Genomic DNA, 19,555 nt, shown 5'->3' on the forward strand with positions numbered 1-19,555 from the left:
CCTCAGCTAGCTCCAACGGGCGCCAAAGGAATGCACTGTGCCAGCCACCACGCACACCGCTGCTGCAAGGAATAGGAACCTCTGACCCACCACATTAGACCAGCTGTGGATGCAGAAAAAGAAGAGGACACACAAAGGCTGAACTGAGTAAAAACATTGCTTTTTTTTTTTTTCTTTTTCTTTTTCTTCCTGAAAGGAAAAAAAAATTATATCTCTAATTTGTTTCATACAATCTTTCCTTCTCATACTTCCTCTTTAATTGTTGTTTATTTGTTTGTGGGTCCAGTTTAGCCTCCCTTTCACTCTAAATAAATAGGATATAACTACTATATAAATCCAATACTATACAATTCCACTTTCCTACTATATTCTGCACTCTTTTCTTTTTTCTTCTATAGTTATTAACATACAATGTAAATATTACTTACTGTCTTGCACAGTCTCAACTATTATTAATCTATTATCCCCTCTCTCAAAAATCATATTTTTCCTCCCTAAAAACAACTCTTATCTATTCCTCCTATACTATAAAAGCTCTAATCTCTCTATATTTATATTAATACTAGCTCATTGGCTGACGATAGTGGGATAGAGGGTGGGGGAAATTTTTGAGGGTGTGGGTCTCCTGCCTGGGCTGTGTGTTTATGTTTTTAACAGCATCTCCACAAAAGAACTCAAGACAAAGTGGATAGAGTGACTCTCAATCGACTAGCCAGAAGGAAGATCCTAACAAAGAGCATCTGAAATATAACCAGACAGCATAAACAAACAACATAAAGGGTACCCCAAGAACATCAGGCTCAGGAGATCGAAGAGACTGCACCACTGAAACCCCCAAATCTCCCATAAAGAATCTCATACCACAAAGGTGGGAAGTTAAAGCATACAAACCCAAAAAACAAACATAAACAAGAAGAATCCAACATGGTAAGACACAGAAACAACCTGTCAATGAAAAGAAAAGAGGAGTCCCCAGAAAGAGAGGTAGATGGAATAGACATAGCCCAAATGTCAGACACGGAATTCAAAACAATGGTGGTGAAGAAACTCAGCTCCAAGAAAATTACAGGGAACTTGCAGAGAACTACAGCAGCATAAAAAAAAAGACAGAAACTATCAACAAGAACCGGGAAGAAATGAAGAAGGCAAACTCTGAACTGAAAAACACAGTAGAATCAGTCAAAAGCACACTAAACAAAGCAGAGGATCGGATTAGTGAGTTAGAAGTTAATGTAGAAAAAAATTCGCAGACGATACAGCAAAATGAAAAAAGATTGAAAAAGTATGAATAAGAGATAAGGGAATTACATGATAGCATAAGGAAGAACGATATCAGAGTCACTGGAATTAAAGAGGGATCAGAAGAATAAGAAATAGAAAAACTGATAGGAAAAATAGTGACAGAAAATTTTCCCAACCTGATGAGAGAAAAAGTTATGCAAGTTCAGGAAGCACAGAGAGTTCCAATGAAAAGGAACCCCCCAAAAGCCACTCCAAGGCACATCATAGTTAAAATGGCAACATTCAAAGACAAAGAGAGAATCCTAAAAGCAGCAAGAGAAAAACAGCAAATAACATCAAAGGGAGCTCCGATAAGGCTATCGACCGATTTCTCAACAGAAACACTACAAGCCAGAAAGGAATGGTCAAAAATATTTCAAGCAATGAAAAACAATGGCCTACAACCAAGAATACTCTACCCAGCAAGGCTCTCATTCAAAATAGAAGGTGAAATAAGGAGTTTCTCAGACAAAGGAAGACTAAAAGAATACATCTCCACCGAACCAGCATTGCAAGAGATGCTAAAGGGAATGTTCTAAGAGAACAGAAGAAAAAAAAGAGGAGAGGAACAGAGGTACAAAGGGAAATGAATAAATACATGTCAATAATAACCTTAAATGTAAATGGATTAAATGCTCCAATTAAAAGACATAGGGTAATGGAATGGGTAAGAAAACAGGACCCACATATTTGCTGTCTACAAGAAACACACCTGAAAACAAAAGATTTACACAGACTGAAAGTAAAGGGATATAAAAAAATATTCCAAGCAAACGGACCTGAAAAAAGAGCTGGGGTAGCAGTCCTCATATCAGACAAAACGGATTTCAAAGCAAGGGCAATAAAAAGAGATAAAGAAGGACATTTCATAATACTTAAAGGAACAATCCATCAAGAAGATATAACACTGACAAACATATATGCACCCAATATAGGAGCACCCAAATACATAAAGAAAATACTAGAAGACCACAAGAAGGACATTAACAACAACACACTCATAGTAGGGGACTTCAACACACCATTATCAACAATAGACAGACCATCGAAGCAAAGAAACACCAAGGATATACAGGCATTGAACAACACACTAAACCACATGGACTTAACTGATATATATAGAACTTTCCACCCCAAAGAAGCAAAGTATACATTCTTTTCAAATGCACATGGGACATTTTCAAAGATAGACCACATGATCGGACACTAAACACGCCTCAACAAATTCAAGAAAATTGAAGTCATATGAAGCATCTTTTCAGACCACAATGCCTTGAAACTAGAAATCAACCTCAGAGAAAAAAATCAAAGACACCCAAACTCATGGAGAATGAATAATATGCTATTAAACAATGACTGGGTTAACAATGACATCAAAGAAGAAATCAACAAATTTCTAGAAACTAATGACAATGAACACACAACAGCCCAAAACCTATGGGACACAGCAAAAGCAGTCTAAGAGGGAAGTTCATAGTAATACAGACATATCTGAAAAAAATAGAAGAAGCACAAATAAAAAATCTAATCCTAAAGCTACAAGAACTAGAACAACAACAACAAACAAAGCCTAGGGCAAAAAGAAGGAAGGAAATCATCAAGATCAGAGCAGAATTAAATGACATAGAGACTAAACAAACAATCCAAAAAATCAACAAAACTAGGAGCTGGTTCTTTGAAAAAATAAACAAAATTGACAAGCATCTAGCCAGGCTCATCAAGAAAAAAAGAGAGAAGACCCAAATAAGCAAAATCAGAAATGAAAGAGGAGAAATCACGACTGATGCCACAGAAATACAAACGATTGTAAGAAATTACTACAAACAACTGTATGGCAAGAAATTTGGCAACCTAGAAGAAATGGACAAATTTCTAGAAACATATAACATTCCAAAACAGAATAAGAAGAACTAGAAAGTCTCAACAGACCAATAACAAAGAAGGAAATTGAAACAGTAATCCAAAATCTCCCTGCACACAAAAGTCCTAGACCGGATGGCTTCATAGGCGAATTTTACAAAACATTTAGGGAAGAACTAACTCCTACCCTCCTCAAACTATTCCAAAAAATTCAAGAAGAGGGGAAAATCCCAAACTCTTTCTATGAAGCCAGTATTACCCTAATCCCAAAACCAGGTCAAGACACAACAAAGAAAGAAAACTACAGGCCAATATCACTGATGAGCATAGATGCTAAAATCCTCAACAAAATATTGGCAAACAGGATCCAGCAATATATCAAAAAGATCATACACCACGATCAAATGGGATTCATCCCAGGGATGCAAGGATGGTTTAATATTCGCAAATCAATAAATATAATACATCACCTAAACAGACTGAAAGACAGAAATCACATGATCATATCAATAGATGCAGAAAAAGCATTTGATAAAGTACAACACCCATTTATGATGAAAGCACTCAGCAAAATGAGAATAGAGGGAGCATACCTTAACATAATTAAGGCTATATATGAGAAGCCGGAAGCCAACATCATACTCAATGGACAAAAACTGAAAGCATTCCCCCTGAAATCAGCAACTAGACAAGGCTGTCCACTCTCCCCACTTCTATTCAACATAGTGTTGGAAGTCGTAGCCACAGCAATCAGACAAGACAAAGAAATAAAAGGCATCCAAATTGGGAAAGAAGAAGTAAAACTATCACTATATGCAGATGACCTGATAGTATACCTAGAAAACCCTATAAACTCCACTAAAATACTAGTCGATATAATAAGTGAATTTGTCAAAATAGCAGGGTACAAAATAAATATACAGAAATCTAAGGCATTTCTGTACACCAACAATAAAATATCAGAGACAGAGACAAAAAAGAAAATACCATTTACTATGGCAACATGAAAAATAAAGTATCTAGGAATAAACTTAACCAAAGAGATAAAAGAACTGTACACTGAAAATTACACAACATTGAAGAAAGAAATTAAGGAAAATATAAATAAATGGAAGCAAATACCATGTTCTTGGATGGGAACAATTAACATCATCAAAATGGCCATACTACCCAAAGCAATTTGCAGATTCAATGCAATCCCTATTAAAATACCAATGACATATTTCAAAGACCTAGAACAAATACTCCAAAAATTCATATGAACAAAATAAGACCCCAAATAGCAAAAGCAATCTTGAGACAGAAGAACACAGCAGGAGGTATCATGATACCAGACATCAAACAATACTACAAAGCCACTGTGATCAAAACAGTCTGATACTGGCATAAGAACAGACATATAGATCAGTGGAACAGAACAGAGAGCCCAGAAATAAATCCAGGAACATATGGTCAACTAATATTTGATAAAGGAGGAAGGAACATAAAATGGAGTGAGAAGAGCCTCTTTAACAAATGGTGCTGGGAGAACTGGACAGGGACATGCAAAAAAATGAAACTAGACCTCCAACTTACACCACACATGAGAATAAACTCAAGATGGATCAAAGACTTAAATGTAAGCCACGACACCATAAAAGTCCTAGAGGAAAACATAGGCAGGAAATTTTCAGATATCCCATGTAACAATATCTTCACGGGTACATCTCATAAGGCAAGATAAATAGAAAAAAATAAACAACTGGGACTATATCAAACTAAAGGGTTTTTGCTCAGCAGAAGAAAACATCAGCAAAATGAAAAGGAAACCAAACATATGGGAAAACATATTTGCCAATGACATCACAGACAGGGGACTGATCTCCAAAATATATAAAGAGCTTATATGTCAACATCAAGAAAACAAACAACTCAATTAAAAACTGGGCAAAGGACCTGAACAAACACTTCTGTGAAGAGGACATACAGAAGGTCCATAGACACATGAAAAAATGCTCAACATCATCAGTCATCAGAGAGATGCAAATAAAAACCACAATGAGATACCACTTTACACCAGTCTAAACGGCCATCATCAACAAATCAACAAACAACAAGTGCTGGCAGGGATGTGGAGAAACAGGAACCCTACTGCACTGTTGGTGGGAATGCAGACTGGTGCAGCCACTATGGAAAAGAGTATGAAATTACCTCAAAAAACTAAAAATGGAACTGCCTTTTGAACCAGCGATTCCACTGCTAGGATTATACCCCCCAAATTCTAAAACCCTAATTCAAAAGAACTTACGCACCCTTATGTTCACAGCAGCACTGTTTACAATAGCTAAGTGCTGGAAGCAGCCTAAGTGCCCATCTGTAGATGAGTGGATCAGGAAGCTGTGGTACATTTACACAATGGAATACTATGCAGCAGAAAGAAAGAAGGAACTCCTGCCCTTTGTGACAACATGGATGGAACTAGAGAGAATTATGCTTAGTGAAATAAGCCAGGCAAAGAAAGAAAAATACCATATGATATCACCTAATACAGGAAACTAAAGAACAACAAAAACGAACTTAATAGGACAAAGAGGAGAATAGCAGTCAATAGGGGGGAGAGGGGAGGGAGAGAATGGGGATAAGTAAGGGAAGGGTTTAGTCAAGGAACGTGTATAAATGACTCATGGGCATGGACAACGGGGAGGGACATGATTGTGGGAGAAGGGGTGGGCTGGGTGGGGGGGAGCAATGGGGTAAAAATGGGACAAGTGTAACTGAAAAACAAAAAAATAAAACAATGAAAAATAAAATAAATAAAATAAAATAAAAACCTACAAAAATCCTACCCAGTGGCTATTAAACAAGCAAACTCATATAAAGAATTTACTTATAAAAACCAATTATTTCTAGGGCATATTATAAGGTCACTGAACATTCAGTCCAACACCCTATAATAAATGTTGGCTAAATTATTACACAAATGCCATAAAGGGCACGTGGAACCATGTTTTATAAAAATAGAACCAAGTACTTCTATCAGACTATTTTTTCTGATACTTCTAAACCTTTAGTTGCCATATTCTTATTCATAGTATTCCCCACATGCTTAAAATGTGAGAAGGAAATCAGTGAAGGTTTGACATCTTTTATAAGCATTGCTGGTCTCTTTCCTATATAGTTTGTATATACACTTAGTCCATTTCCAGACATGAGGTGGTGGCTGATGGTAAGACAATCGGCCTAACCCATTGTAAATCATGCATAATTAAAGAAAAAATAAATTTTATCTATTGCACTCCATTTAAAAGAAGATGAGAAAGTGGATTAGTAGATGTTAGAAATATTTTCCAAAATCAATAGTTCAGGAAAAATGACTTCTGCAACAAGTCTAGTTATAAGAAAATCCCTAATACCTTTGAATTTCTAGTGACTCATCAGTGTAAAAATTTTTTCTTCTAAAGTGATATTTAAAAAGAAGACTTGGGTAGCAGAAAGAGCCTTGGACTTGAAATCAGTTGATATAGATTCCAGAACTAGCTCTGCCGCTAATTGTGTGCTACTGAGCAGATTTTATTCTGTATTATTTTGTCTCTCTAGATCTCTGTTTCCCTATCTGTAAAATTACTGGGTTAGAAAAGATATTTCTAAGACCTTCTTTCAGCTCTAAAACTCGGTGAATCACTGTCTCTCTGATGAGAATAGGCCCATGTTCACTAAGCAATCAATTCCTAACAGGACATGATCCCAGCAAATATCTCAACTCTTCCAATACAGTCTACTAGAGAATGCATGAACACTGTGAGAATCATATGGGGTATTTAGGCAGTTGGTGTTTTCTTTCAATCTTTTCCACGCCATTTGACTTAGCCTCTCTAGAGTGATCTGAACCATTTCTGATGTAACATCTCCTAGGAATAAAGTCCTTTCCCCTCCCACTCCCTGAGAAAGAGGAGGAAGAAGAGGGGAACAACACTTCTCATGTATATTTCAGGCAGCCTCACCCTGTGAAAGCTTCATTGTTTCCACTAAACTTTTTTTTCCCCAGGGCCCTGATGGGTTGCTCAGTTGGTTAGAGCATTGTCTCAATGCGTCAAGGTTGCAGATTTGATCCTCAGTCAGGACACATACAAGAATCAACCAATGAATAAATAAATAAGTGGAAAAACAAATCAATGTTTCTATCTCTCCTTTCCTCTCTCTCTAAAATCAATTTTAAAAAGTTTAATAGAAATAAAAAGGATTTTTGGAGCAAAGGGATTAAAGAGTGTGCCATAATTTTTTCTCACATGAAGATTTACAATGCACATTAAACAGTCTGAGAAGTCCAACAGTAAAAATTCCTGCCTAGCTTTGTTTAACTCGAAGTTTCCCAAACTCATTTGCCTATAACCTCCTTTTTCACAATACCTGCTACATTCTCATGGAACCAGTGCTATGTGCACACACTTTGGAGTACAGATCAGGGCCCAAGGAGAAAGAGCTCAAGCAGTAGACATTTCCCCGGGACACCCACCTGTAATGGGCTGAATGGTGGCCTCCAAGAGCTGTTTCCACCCGAACCTCAGAAAGTGACCCTATTTGGAATAAGAGTCTTTGCAGAAGAATTAACTCTAGGATCTTGAGATGAAATCATCCTGGATTAGGATGGGCTCTAAGTCCAGTAATAAGTGTCCTTACAAGAGGTAGAAGATGACACAGAGCAATGCAGGGGAGAAGACCATGTAAGACAGAGGCTGTGACTGGAGCTATGCCAACACAGACAAGGAAGTTTGGGGCCAGCAGAAGTTGGAAGAGGCAAGGAAGGATTCTCCCCTACAGCCTCAGAGAGAGTATGACCCTGTTGACACCATAATTTCAGACTTTGGCCTCTAGAATAAAGAATAAATTTCTGTTGTTTTAACTCACCCAGGTGTTGGTAATTTGTTATGGCATTCCTTGGTAACTAATACATCACTCTTACATTCCTTTGTCACCACCTGAGTCATTTGGCATAAATTAATGCCTCTGATGATCATTTTCTTCATCTACAGAGTGAGGAAAGAATATCTACACTGAATGTCTATGGGATATTTTTGAGTATTGAAAGAAAAAAAGGAGCACAAAAGTACCATTTAACTAAAGAGTTCACAGATATGAACCTGATACCCTCCATCTTGGCCCAGCTACTAGAATTGGGCAATCAAGGAGAGACAGAACACGGAATCAGAGAACATATGTTCCAAGTGTTCATTTGTTCATTCACCACGTAAATGTTCCGGGCATTGTCATAAGCATTAGGGATACAGAAATAAACAAAACATATCAAACCCCTGCCCTTGTGGAACTCACACAGTCATTGAGGAAGTTAAATAATGAACACATAAGTAACCCATTTAATGAGCCAAAGATTGAAGGAAGGTCTTGGGTTCTGATGTAGCCTATAGCTCTCACTTCCAGTAACCCCTGATTTAGCACACCTGATGTTTCAGCCACGAAGATGGCAAGGGTTAATGTGCTTGATAATAGTAATGTGATGGTGGAATCAGCACCTCCCACAAACACTTTCTGAAAATACTGAAAATAAATAATTTAATGGAACTTGAGACTTTCATCTTTGAAAACAAAATAAGGAGCTATCAAAAGCCAGGGTTACCCAGTAATTGCACTCCTAAGAATATGTACATACTCAAGAAATATGACAACATAGGTCCATGCAGAAATGAGTATTTTGAACAAATACTCATACAGAAATGTTGATGGCAGCATCATTCACAATAGCCAAAAGGGGAAAATAACCCAAGTATCCACTGACAGGTAAATGAATAAAGAAAATGTTGCACCATACAATGGAATATTATTCAGGAATGAAAAAGAATTGAAGTACTGATACATTCTGCAATGTGCATAAACCTTGAAAACATTATGCTAAGTGAAAAAGTCAAACACAGAAGTCCATGTATTGTATTATTCAATATATATGAAATGTCCAGAATAAGTACATCCATAAAGACAGAAAGCAGATTGTAGTTGCCAAGGCCTGGGTGAGAGGCAAATGGGAAATGACTACTTAATGGGTACAAAGTGTCCTTTTGGGATGAAGAAAATGCTTTGGCCTATCTGGGCCTTTTGTGCTGCTGGTGGTCTGGAGGTGAGAGGGGCAGGAACATGTCAGGGCTTTCACTGCAAATCTGGGGTCCACTATTGTTCAAGTTCAAAGCCAGAGCCCTGCCAATAAGGAAAGAGAAGCTCTGGATAGTGTGGCTCAGTTAGTTGGAGCATTGGCCCATAAACCAGAAGGTCATGGTTCCATTCCCAGTCCTGGCACATAGCTTAGTTGCGGATTTGGTTCCCAGTTGGCGTGTGTATGAGAGGTAAGAGGTTGATGCTTCTCTCTTGCATCAGTGTTTCTCTCACGCTCTCACTCTCTCTCTCTCTCCCTCCCTTCCCCTCTGTCTCTGAAATCAACAATCATGTCCTTGGGTGAGGATTAAAAAATGAGGAAATAGGAGACATGTTCTTACCTACTGTGGGATTTGGCTGGCTCACAGCTTACAGTGAAGGGGATGCAGCAGGGGTAAACAATGAAGTATCCATGGCACAGAACAGATCGAGAACATGGCCAGGAGTCGAAGAGCATTCCTGGAGGGCAATGACACCTCCTAACCCCTGTGAAAGCCCAAGTCTTGAAGTACCTTTCCTTGTGTGGTGCAAGGGGAAGTTCATGTTAGCCAGAACCTCTGCCTTTGTTCTTGCTCTGTGATTCCTTTCTGAGATTTTTCCCTCTCCCCTCAGCAAAAACTTCACATGCACCTTGTAACACAGCATGTTAGGGATAGTGGTTATTAGCTTCCTGTGGCTGTTGTAACCAATTGCCACAAACTTAATGGTAAACAATATAAATTTATTATTTACAGTTCTGTAAGATAAACTGACAAGTGTCTTGTGGGGCTAAAGTCAACGATTTGGTAGAACCATGTATCTTCTAAAGGCTCTAGGGGAGAATCCATTCCTTGCCTTTTCCAGCTTCTGGAGGCTGCCCACATTCACTGGCTCATGGTCTTTTTTATCTTTTAAGCCAGCAATTGCATCACTCCAACATCCATTCTGTCATCATATCTCCTTCTCTGACCCTCTGTCTCCCTATTCTATCTTTTAAAGACCCTTGCGATTACACTGGGCCCATGATAATCTCCCCCATCGATAGGGCCTTAAATCAATTACATCTGCAAAATTCTTTCTGTCATGTAAAGTGACATATTTACAGGCTCCAGGAATTAGGCCATGGACACCTTTGGGGGATGTTATTCTGCCTATCACAGAGTGGCTGGAGAAGGAGACATCTGCTGGACAGAATCACGATAACCATCAGCAGAGACCCACAACATGGAGAGCACAAGTGAAGAACTAACTGAGAGAGCCCCAACTATTTTATTGCTCCCTAAATTAGCAAAAGCTACTCTATTAGAATAGAAAAGGAGAACCCTAATAATATGTAATTAGAATAAGAATAACTATTTACTAGGGGCCAGCTTCTCATACAAAAAAAAATATATATACAATAAAAACTTGTATGTGATATTATTAAGCTACATTATATAAATGAGGAAAGACAGATTATTATTCAGAGACTAATAGAAATTACCGGAATCTCACAGCTAATAAGTACTGCAAGTGGCATTTGAGTCTAGTTCTATCTGATGTGAGAGCTAAGCTAGTGTTTTATTAGAGTGGGATAACTATTGAACACCTCATACCAGAAGCTTAAGATGATAGAAATGTATTTCTTGTTCATGTAACAGTCCAAAGTGGATATTCGGTGGGCAGCTTTTCCTGGGATAATTCTAGACCCTGGGCCTGTTCCACATGTGGCTTTGCTATCTACTAGACCTCAGGGTCAGTTGTTTATTCTTTGTTGTTTTTCTTTTTTATTCTTTTTATTGAACTTATTGGGGTGACCCTGGTTAACAAAATTATGCAGGTGTCAGGTGAACAATTCTACAACACATCATCTCTACCCCAAGTCAAATCTCCATCTATCAGCATGCCTGTGTTTTAACCACCTCCTTCCAGAGGTGATGCATCTCCTCTGCTCACATTACACTAGAAAATGTTGGTCATATGGGTCCACCTTGCTGCTGGAGGCTGAGAAATTTGGCTCCTGGCTGGACAGCCATGTCCCAGGAAAAATGCAACACTTTGACTGGGAAGCATAAATGTGGTGGACAGCTGACCATCTCAGCCATGACAATACTGACACATGAATGAAAGAGTGAATGAGAGAAAGAGAGGAAGGAAGGAAGGGAGAATGGAAGGAAGGGAGGGTGGAAGGAAGGAGAAAAGGAAGGAAGGAAGGAAGGAATAAATTTTGCTTCTAACATACCTGCAAACAAAAATAAAGAATGCTATATGTGTATATAAATGTGCTCACTTGGCAGGAGGAGAACTAACTAAATCACCTAAATAAATAAAGGAGAATTCAGACTTGCTAAGCTCTCTATAGAGCTATCAAAACAGCATCAAGGGACTTCTGGTCGAGATGGGGGCATAGTTAATACAGCTCCCCTCCTTGCACAACCACATCAAAATTACAACTAAAATATAGAACAACCATCACTCAGAACCATAAGAAATTGAGTTGAATGGAAGTCCAACAACTACGGAATTGAAGAAACCACACTCACTCAGACTCGTAGGAGGGGAGGAAATACAGAATGTGCTTGTCCCACATACAGATATGGTGGATAAAAATTAGGAGGGATATCTTGGAAGTGAGGCATCCCAGCCCAACACCAGGTCTCACAGCCCAGGGTTCCACTGTCAGGAAGACAAGTCTCCATAACTTCTGGCTGCAAAAACCAGCAGGGATAGAGTAGTAGAAGAAACTTCTGGAGTTCCAAGCAGATCCTCTTAAAGAACCTGCACACAGACTTACTCAGACTCACCCCATCTGAGCCTCAGCACTGAGGTAGCATCTTGAAAGGCACCAGTGCCATATGAGGAGAAACTGAAGTGTCTGACATCAAGGCAAGTGCTGGGGAACAGCTTTCTCCCAAACAGAAAGGGAAGTAGAGGCCATTGTTCCTTTTCTGAACCCTCCCCCAACAGCACCACAGAACCAGCAGATGAATGCAATATCTGAGGCTCCATCAACCTGGTTAACACTGTTTGCCCTAACCTGGTGATACGCTGAAGCTCCACCTCACCCAACTTATGGGCCCACTGAAGCTGATAACAGTGGCTTTTCCATATGAATGGTTGATCTTTGCTCATGCTTCACAGTTTCCTAAGTTCTCTCAAATAAACAATAGTCGGCCTCAGCAAAACCCATCCTTCATACCTCTTTCTAAGTGGCCCAGGCCCAGCACTACCAGCAGCCAGCCTAGGTTCACAGAGCGGCCTCACCTGGGAACCTCCAAGCCCAGCACAAGTAGTATCCACCTGCAGTTGCTTCATAGCTAATGCAGGGTGGCCCAAGGCAGAACACAGATGAGGACTGATGTTGGTCTGCACCACCTGGGAAACCCCAGAGCCTGCATTCCAGTGAACAGCTATAGACCACGTCAGAGCACCACCACCCTGCCCCTGCACAGCTTATCCTCCATGGAGGGCAGAAGTTGGTGGTAAGTAGTCACAGCCAGCCCTTGCAGCTGATTGGCCTGGGTAAATGCCTTCCATTGACTTGCCAACAGCAATCAAGGCTCAACTACAAGAGGAGGGTATACTCAGCCCACACAGAGGGTACATCTTAGTACCCAGCTTGGGTAATAGGGAGGCTATGCCACTGGACCCTACAGGACACCTACTACATTAGGCCACACTATCAAGACATGGAGTAGTAACAGATCTACCTAATATACAGAAAAAAAAAACAGAGGGAGGGAGGCTGCCAAAATGAGGAGACAAAGAAACATGGCACAAATGAAAGAACAGATTAAAAACTCCAGAAAAAGAGCTAAACAAACTCTATCAGATAGAGTTCAAAACATTGCTTATAAGGACGCTCAGGGAACTTAGTAAGGACCTCAGTGGCATAAAAAAGATCCAGTCAGAAACAAAGGATACACTAACTGAAATAAAGAGCAGTTATAGGAAATCAAGAGTAGGATGAAGCCAAGAATCAAATCAAAGATTTGGAACATAAGGAAGCAAAAAATAACCAATCAGAACAACAAGAAGAAAAAACGCATCTAAAAAAAAAAAAGAATAGTGTCAGGAGCCTCTGGGACAACTTCAAGCATTCCAACATTTGCATCATAGGGGTGCCAGAAGGAGAAGAGAAAGAGCAAGAAATTGGAAATCCACTGGAAAAAATAATGAAAGAAAATATCCCTCAGTTGGTGAAGGAAATAGACAAGCAAGTCCAGGAAGCACAGAGAATCCCAAACAAGATGGATGCAAAGAGGCCCACTCCAAGACACATCATAATTAAAATTCCAAAGGTTAAAGATAAAGAGTGAATCTTAAAAGCAGCAAGAGAAAAGAAGAGAGTTACCTACAGGGAAGTTTCCATAAGGCTGTCAGCTGATTTCTCGAAAGAAACTTTGCAGGCAAGAAGGGATTGGCAAGAAATGTTCAAAGTCATGAAAAGCAAGGAACTGCAGCCAATATTGCTCAAACCAGCAAAGCTATCATTTATAATTGAAGGGCAGATAAAGAGCTTCCCAGACAAGAAAACACTAAAGGAGTTTATCATCACCAAACCATTATTATATGAAATGATACAGTGAATTATTTAAGAAAGAGAAGATCAAAACTATGAACAATACAATTACAAAAAAATACATGTCTATCAACAATTGAATCTAAAAAAACAAACTAAGCAAACAAGAAGCACAGAGACAGAATCATGAATATGGAGAGAATTTTGAGGTTTGCCAGATGGGAATGGTGTTTGGGAGAATGGGTGAAGAGGTAAGGGGATTAAGAAGTACAAATAGGCAGTTACAGAACAGCCATGGGGATGCAATGTACAGTATAGGAAATGGAGAAGCCAAAGAACTTATATGCATGACTCATGGGCATGAACAATGGTGTGGGGATTACCTGAAGAAATGGGAGGTGTTGAGTGGAGGGGGCAAAGCGGGAAAATTGGGACAACTGTAATAGCATAATTAAAATAAAATTTATAATATAAAAACAACATCAACACATTCCATCTTTACTGAGGACACAGTGTACAGAGATACCCAATTGTGTAAATGTGTGAATGTGTAATAAAATCCCCAATATTTTGCTGGACACTTGGGTGAATATTGATGACTATATTCCAACCATCTTCATCACCATCTGTAGCCAATTTGTTCTGGACAATGGAATGTAAACAGAACTACAGTATGAAACTTCTGATGAAGTGTCCTTACAGGAAAGGGGTTCTTTTCCTCCCCTCTTCTTCTTTCCTCCAGGGTGGAGAGGTTGAAGAGCCACCTTGGATCATGAATAGATTTGGTGTGGGAACAAGCTAGAGAGGGAGCGTGGGACCCCACTTATCATGAGGTTGCCAAATCAGTTCCAGATTGCTCAAATCCAGACTTGATTTCACGAGGGAGATATAAATTTCTATCATGATTAGGCCACTGTTGTCTTCAGTTTTCTGTTACCTGCAGATGGCCCTGGTTCTAATCCACACACGACTTTGTTTCTCTTTATCAAAAAGTATCATATAAAACACACCCTAATGACAAAACTAGCCTCCACAATTATTTCTGCAAATCAAAGGATTTGCCTGGAAACCTCATTTCCACACTGGCATTTTGCCTTCCCACCCTCAGTCACCCCAGCCAGTGTCATTGATGACAGAGCCGGCTGGGCAGGCTTTGAAATGACTTGACAAACAGAAGGAAATGAAGGGTTTTCTCATAGGCCTTGCCCACGAGTTACCTCACTGTCAAGCCAGTTTTGCTGCTGGGTGACTCCGGTGGGTTGGGTTAAAAGCACAATGGTAGAATTCCTTCCAAACAGCTGTCATCTGCTTGCAACTTCCTGTTACTCTTGTAAACCATTAGCAACAGAATTCAAAAGTGACACAGTTCCTACTGACACTTTTACACTGAGATTTCTTACCTAACAATACCTTTCCGGTAGAGACTGCTGACCACAATAACCTGCAATTCTGGGTTGGAGACTGACACAAGGCAGGCTTCTGCTGATGCACAATGATGGCATTTCTGTGGACAGTTTACTTGTCAGCGGGGAACACAAACTCAGTTTTGGCTCCTGCAGAATCTCAAACCTTCAGGACAGTCACCTGGTTCCAGTTCCTGGCTCCAGGGAAGGAAGGCTCCAGTGAGATCATTGCTGACTTTTTCTTCTTAGAGCAGTGGTTTGCAATGTTATTAGACAATGAATGCTTAGAGAAAGTAACGCATCTTATGGACCATCTGTCTAGACAATAATCACATATGTTCATACAACACAAAACTTTGTCCATAATTTCCCAAAATTCTAAGGCCCCTGAAGTCCATCCACTGGTCCAAAATCCCCAGTTAAGGAGTCTTGCCTTTGAATCCCAGAGCACATTAATAACCTCTAAAATCATTTAATTTCCCCTTAGAGATAGATTTCTCCCACTATCCCTCCTAAAGAGAATAGACCAAATCAATTCTAGAGGCTCAATTGTTCACAGGCTTACTGTTATTTGTGACCAATAATGACAAAAATGTCACACGCAACCCTTTCCCACTTCCTGCTGCAAGTCCTTTGTCTGAACTTGAAGTCCTAACTACCTCTCCTTTCCTGCCTTATCTCACACGAGCAAACTGCACTTGGTCACATTGGATTGTGTGTTTGCAGTTTCCCAAGCATCCCAAGGTAGCTTCCTCTGCCCTCTGCCTTTGCTCAGATAATTTCCAACCTCTAAACACCTCTTCACTCATCACCATCTGTCAAAATACCACTCCTTCATCAAGACCCTGGAAAAGACATTTCGCTGTAAAGGTTTTCCTGAATGCTTTCTTTGTGCTCCCAGTCTGAGCTTGAAAATCTGTTATGGAACATATCACCTTCCCTAAAGGATTATTTGGTCCTCCATACAGGAGAATATTTGAATTCTTGTGGTTTGAAATCAGAATGATTGAGTTCCAATCCTGGCTCTGTCTTTCTTGCTGTGTGACCTTGTGTATGTTTCTTAACCTTTCTGTGCTTCAGTTCCTTCATTGATAAAATGGACAGAATAACAATTCTCACTACATAGGCTTAAATGAGCTAATCCATGTAAAATTCTTAGTGTAGTGCCTGGCACTTTGAAAGCATTTGGTAAGGAGAAGCTATTTTTACTGTAGTTAATTAGATACTTTTGTCCCCACCCCTTAACATTAAACTATCAAGTAGCTGAGGGTACAGCCTGAGTCTTAGTCACCACTTTACACCACACAGAAGCTAGCAAAAATACTTGGCACATAGTAAGTAATCAGTATATGATATTTGAATGAAAATGAATCATCTAAAAAGACTTTAAGAACTTCAGAAAGCATTGTCATCATCTATATTTTATGAACAGATGAAAGGCCATAGAACAGTAGGATGGATGTTCCACTGAGACTACAAATTATTCCGGGTCTTAAAAAAAATCATAATATCAATTCTCTGTCCTAATCCCAGGGTTTTTATTCCACCATGAAGGATATGACAAGAATTCCTATCTTCTCCAATTATAATTCAATCCTTTTCAACTATACAGATTTTTATTTAGCAGCTGTTGGGTGGCAGGCACTGTGGTAAGGGGTGGGGACCAGAGATGTCCTTCTTGGGTTCCTGTAAACCAGCTGCCCTCTTGTACTGGAATCCAAGCTCAGGACCTAGATTATATATACACTTTTATATACTATGAGCTTGAACCTCAATGCCAGATGACAACCAGCCTGCGAGATTTTCATCTCTTATGACAAGAAGTATATTCTTATGTCGAATGACAGAACAGTATGCCATACTTCATTACAAAATAATTCTAATAATATGTATAAAAAATTTACCAGACTACTTCTGACCACTCAGCCCACTAAGCCAACCCTAACAGACCCCTTGCCAAACAGAAAGGCTAGATCCAGTTTAAAAAAAAATTTTCCACATAACCAAATTAGATTAAAAAAAAAAAAAAAGGATCCTCAGGTGCCAAGAATGTCATGAAATCAAGTCAGAGAAATAAATATGAGCTGATACCAGGAGGAAGCCACAGAAGTTTCAGGTGGCTTTATGGTTTCTAATACCCACAGAAGAGAAACAAAAACATGTATTTTTGTTTGTTTGTTTGTTTGTTTTTTGAGGGAAAGAATGGAATTGAACTCCCTGCATAAACATAGCATCTACTTGGGATTTTGAGAAAGGTAAAAAAAGGTCACCTATGAAAATAAAAACTCTCATCCTATACCACACAGTGTGGGGGTTTTAATTTATAATACTTTCATGATATGAAACCTTTAGCTGTTAATTTAATATAATCTAGGGTCATTTAACCCCTACACACGACTTCCCTAGGAAATCAGCTAAAGCCAAGGCAAGATATTTCTGTAGACACTCTCAAAGGTCACCTACTCTTGGTTGTTGAAAAGGCACTTGAACTCAGTGTGGGATTGATGGGGGACACAAATGTTGGACATTTTAGTTTCAGGTAACAGCTAGAAGCTTAGTAATCAATGTACATAAAAAGCTAATGTTTCAGGAACTGGAGGCATGACCCACCTTGCCTCCAGGAGACCATAAGCAGTTCCACCTCTGTGCCTCGGGAGGACTGCAAGCAATCAAGATGGCATCTGAGCCACTGTACTCCAGGGTGACCAGCACCCAGGACACAAAGACCACCACCCAGGACCCACATGAAAGAATGCTGCAGCTTTTATCTGATTAACTATTTCCTTAAATTCCAAAACCCTTACCTACACTTTTCTTGTCCTTATAAAAAGAATCCATTTATAATGGAATTTAAGATGGTCTGTTAGTGTACAAACCCGCTGTCTTCTCAGATCACCAACCATATGAATAAAGCGCCCATAATGATTCAATCCCTGTCTCTGCTTATTGGGTCTGGTAAATGACAGGCAGAACAAACACCAGCTTTTCTGGTTTCAGTCCCAATGACAATTTACATTTATTTGTGTGATTATTTGATTTATGTCTGCCTCTCCCATTAGAACTGTAATTTTCATGAGGTTAAGGATTGAGTTTTTACTCAGTGACCAATGAATTCCTAGCCTAGTGCCAGGCACAGAGTAAGTACTAATATGTTTTTGAGTAAATGAGACATTAAAAATTATAGAATGGTGGGGTTAAGAGACTGGAGGCAGGATGACTGAGGTGGAGACTGACAAAATGGTCCTGTGGGGAAAAAGTATGGACCTGAACTAAGGCCTGTTTTTCATGCATTACAATGGCTAATCTTTTGCATTAGGCCATTTTAGGATCATTTCATGGACAGAGAAACTGGAGATATCCAATGACTTGCACAGACTCACAAAATGGTATATCTAAGATGCCTATCCAGGTTATCCTACTCTAAATCCAGTCCTCTATATATTAAAAAAAAAAAATGAGATAAGCAGAAAAGATAGCAAGAAGCCCTGGAGTCAGAGCCAGAATTTCAGTGCAAACAGAAGCCAGGCAGATAATGTAAAGACTAAGGCAGGCCAGAGCTAAGATAAGAAGGAACGTTTGGAAACCACATCCATTTAGAAGGTGCATGCCACCTAATTTTAGTTCTAAGTTATTGTTGGTACGTGGGAGTATGACCTCCGTATTTTTAAGCTATCCTAATTTTTAAGAAAAGGTGAAGCCTAGAATTTCGTATGAAGTCATTCTGATTTTAAAACATTGTGCACATCAAACAGAACATGTCTGCAGGAGGCACGTGGGCTATTGATACCACTTTGCAATCCCCAGTCTAAAAGAAAGTGAGGGCAGCAGGGAAGTGTACTGTTGTCAGGACTGACCTGTGCTTGTACCTTGCACAGAAAATATTTGGGTAGGGCCTGAGTTGTGACGCGTACACAGGCACTGCCCCTTACAGCCGGCCCAAGAAAACAAAACGCATCTGTCAAAATGAGGCAGACAACTATAGAAATCCCGGTAGCGCAGCTCACCAGGCAACAGATAGAGAACCTGACAGATGAACAGATAAGAAACCTGTCAGAGGCTCAGTTCTGGGCCATTGTTATCAGGTGGCTTACAGAATTCACAAAAGAGCAGGAAAAAGATAAGAAAGAAGCGAAAAACATTCATAACGAAAGGAACAAAACCACATACGAGACAGATGGTGAGGAAAAAAAATCCAGAGTTCATTTCAACAAACTGGAATATGGAGAAGGAACAAGCAGTCAACCAATGCAGAGAGAGGAAATGGGAAGCAACAATGAGAGGATCAGAAACCTCTGGGACAGCTATAAAAGGCCCAACATAAGAATCATTGGTTTGCCAGAGAGTGAGGAAGATGAACTAGAACTTGAAAAATTGAGTGAAAATATAATAAAGG

This window comes from Furipterus horrens, unplaced genomic scaffold (genome assembly GCF_987537825.1).
Source record: "Furipterus horrens unplaced genomic scaffold, mFurHor1.1.pri manual_scaffold_4, whole genome shotgun sequence".
Lineage (NCBI taxonomy): Eukaryota > Metazoa > Chordata > Mammalia > Chiroptera > Furipteridae > Furipterus > Furipterus horrens.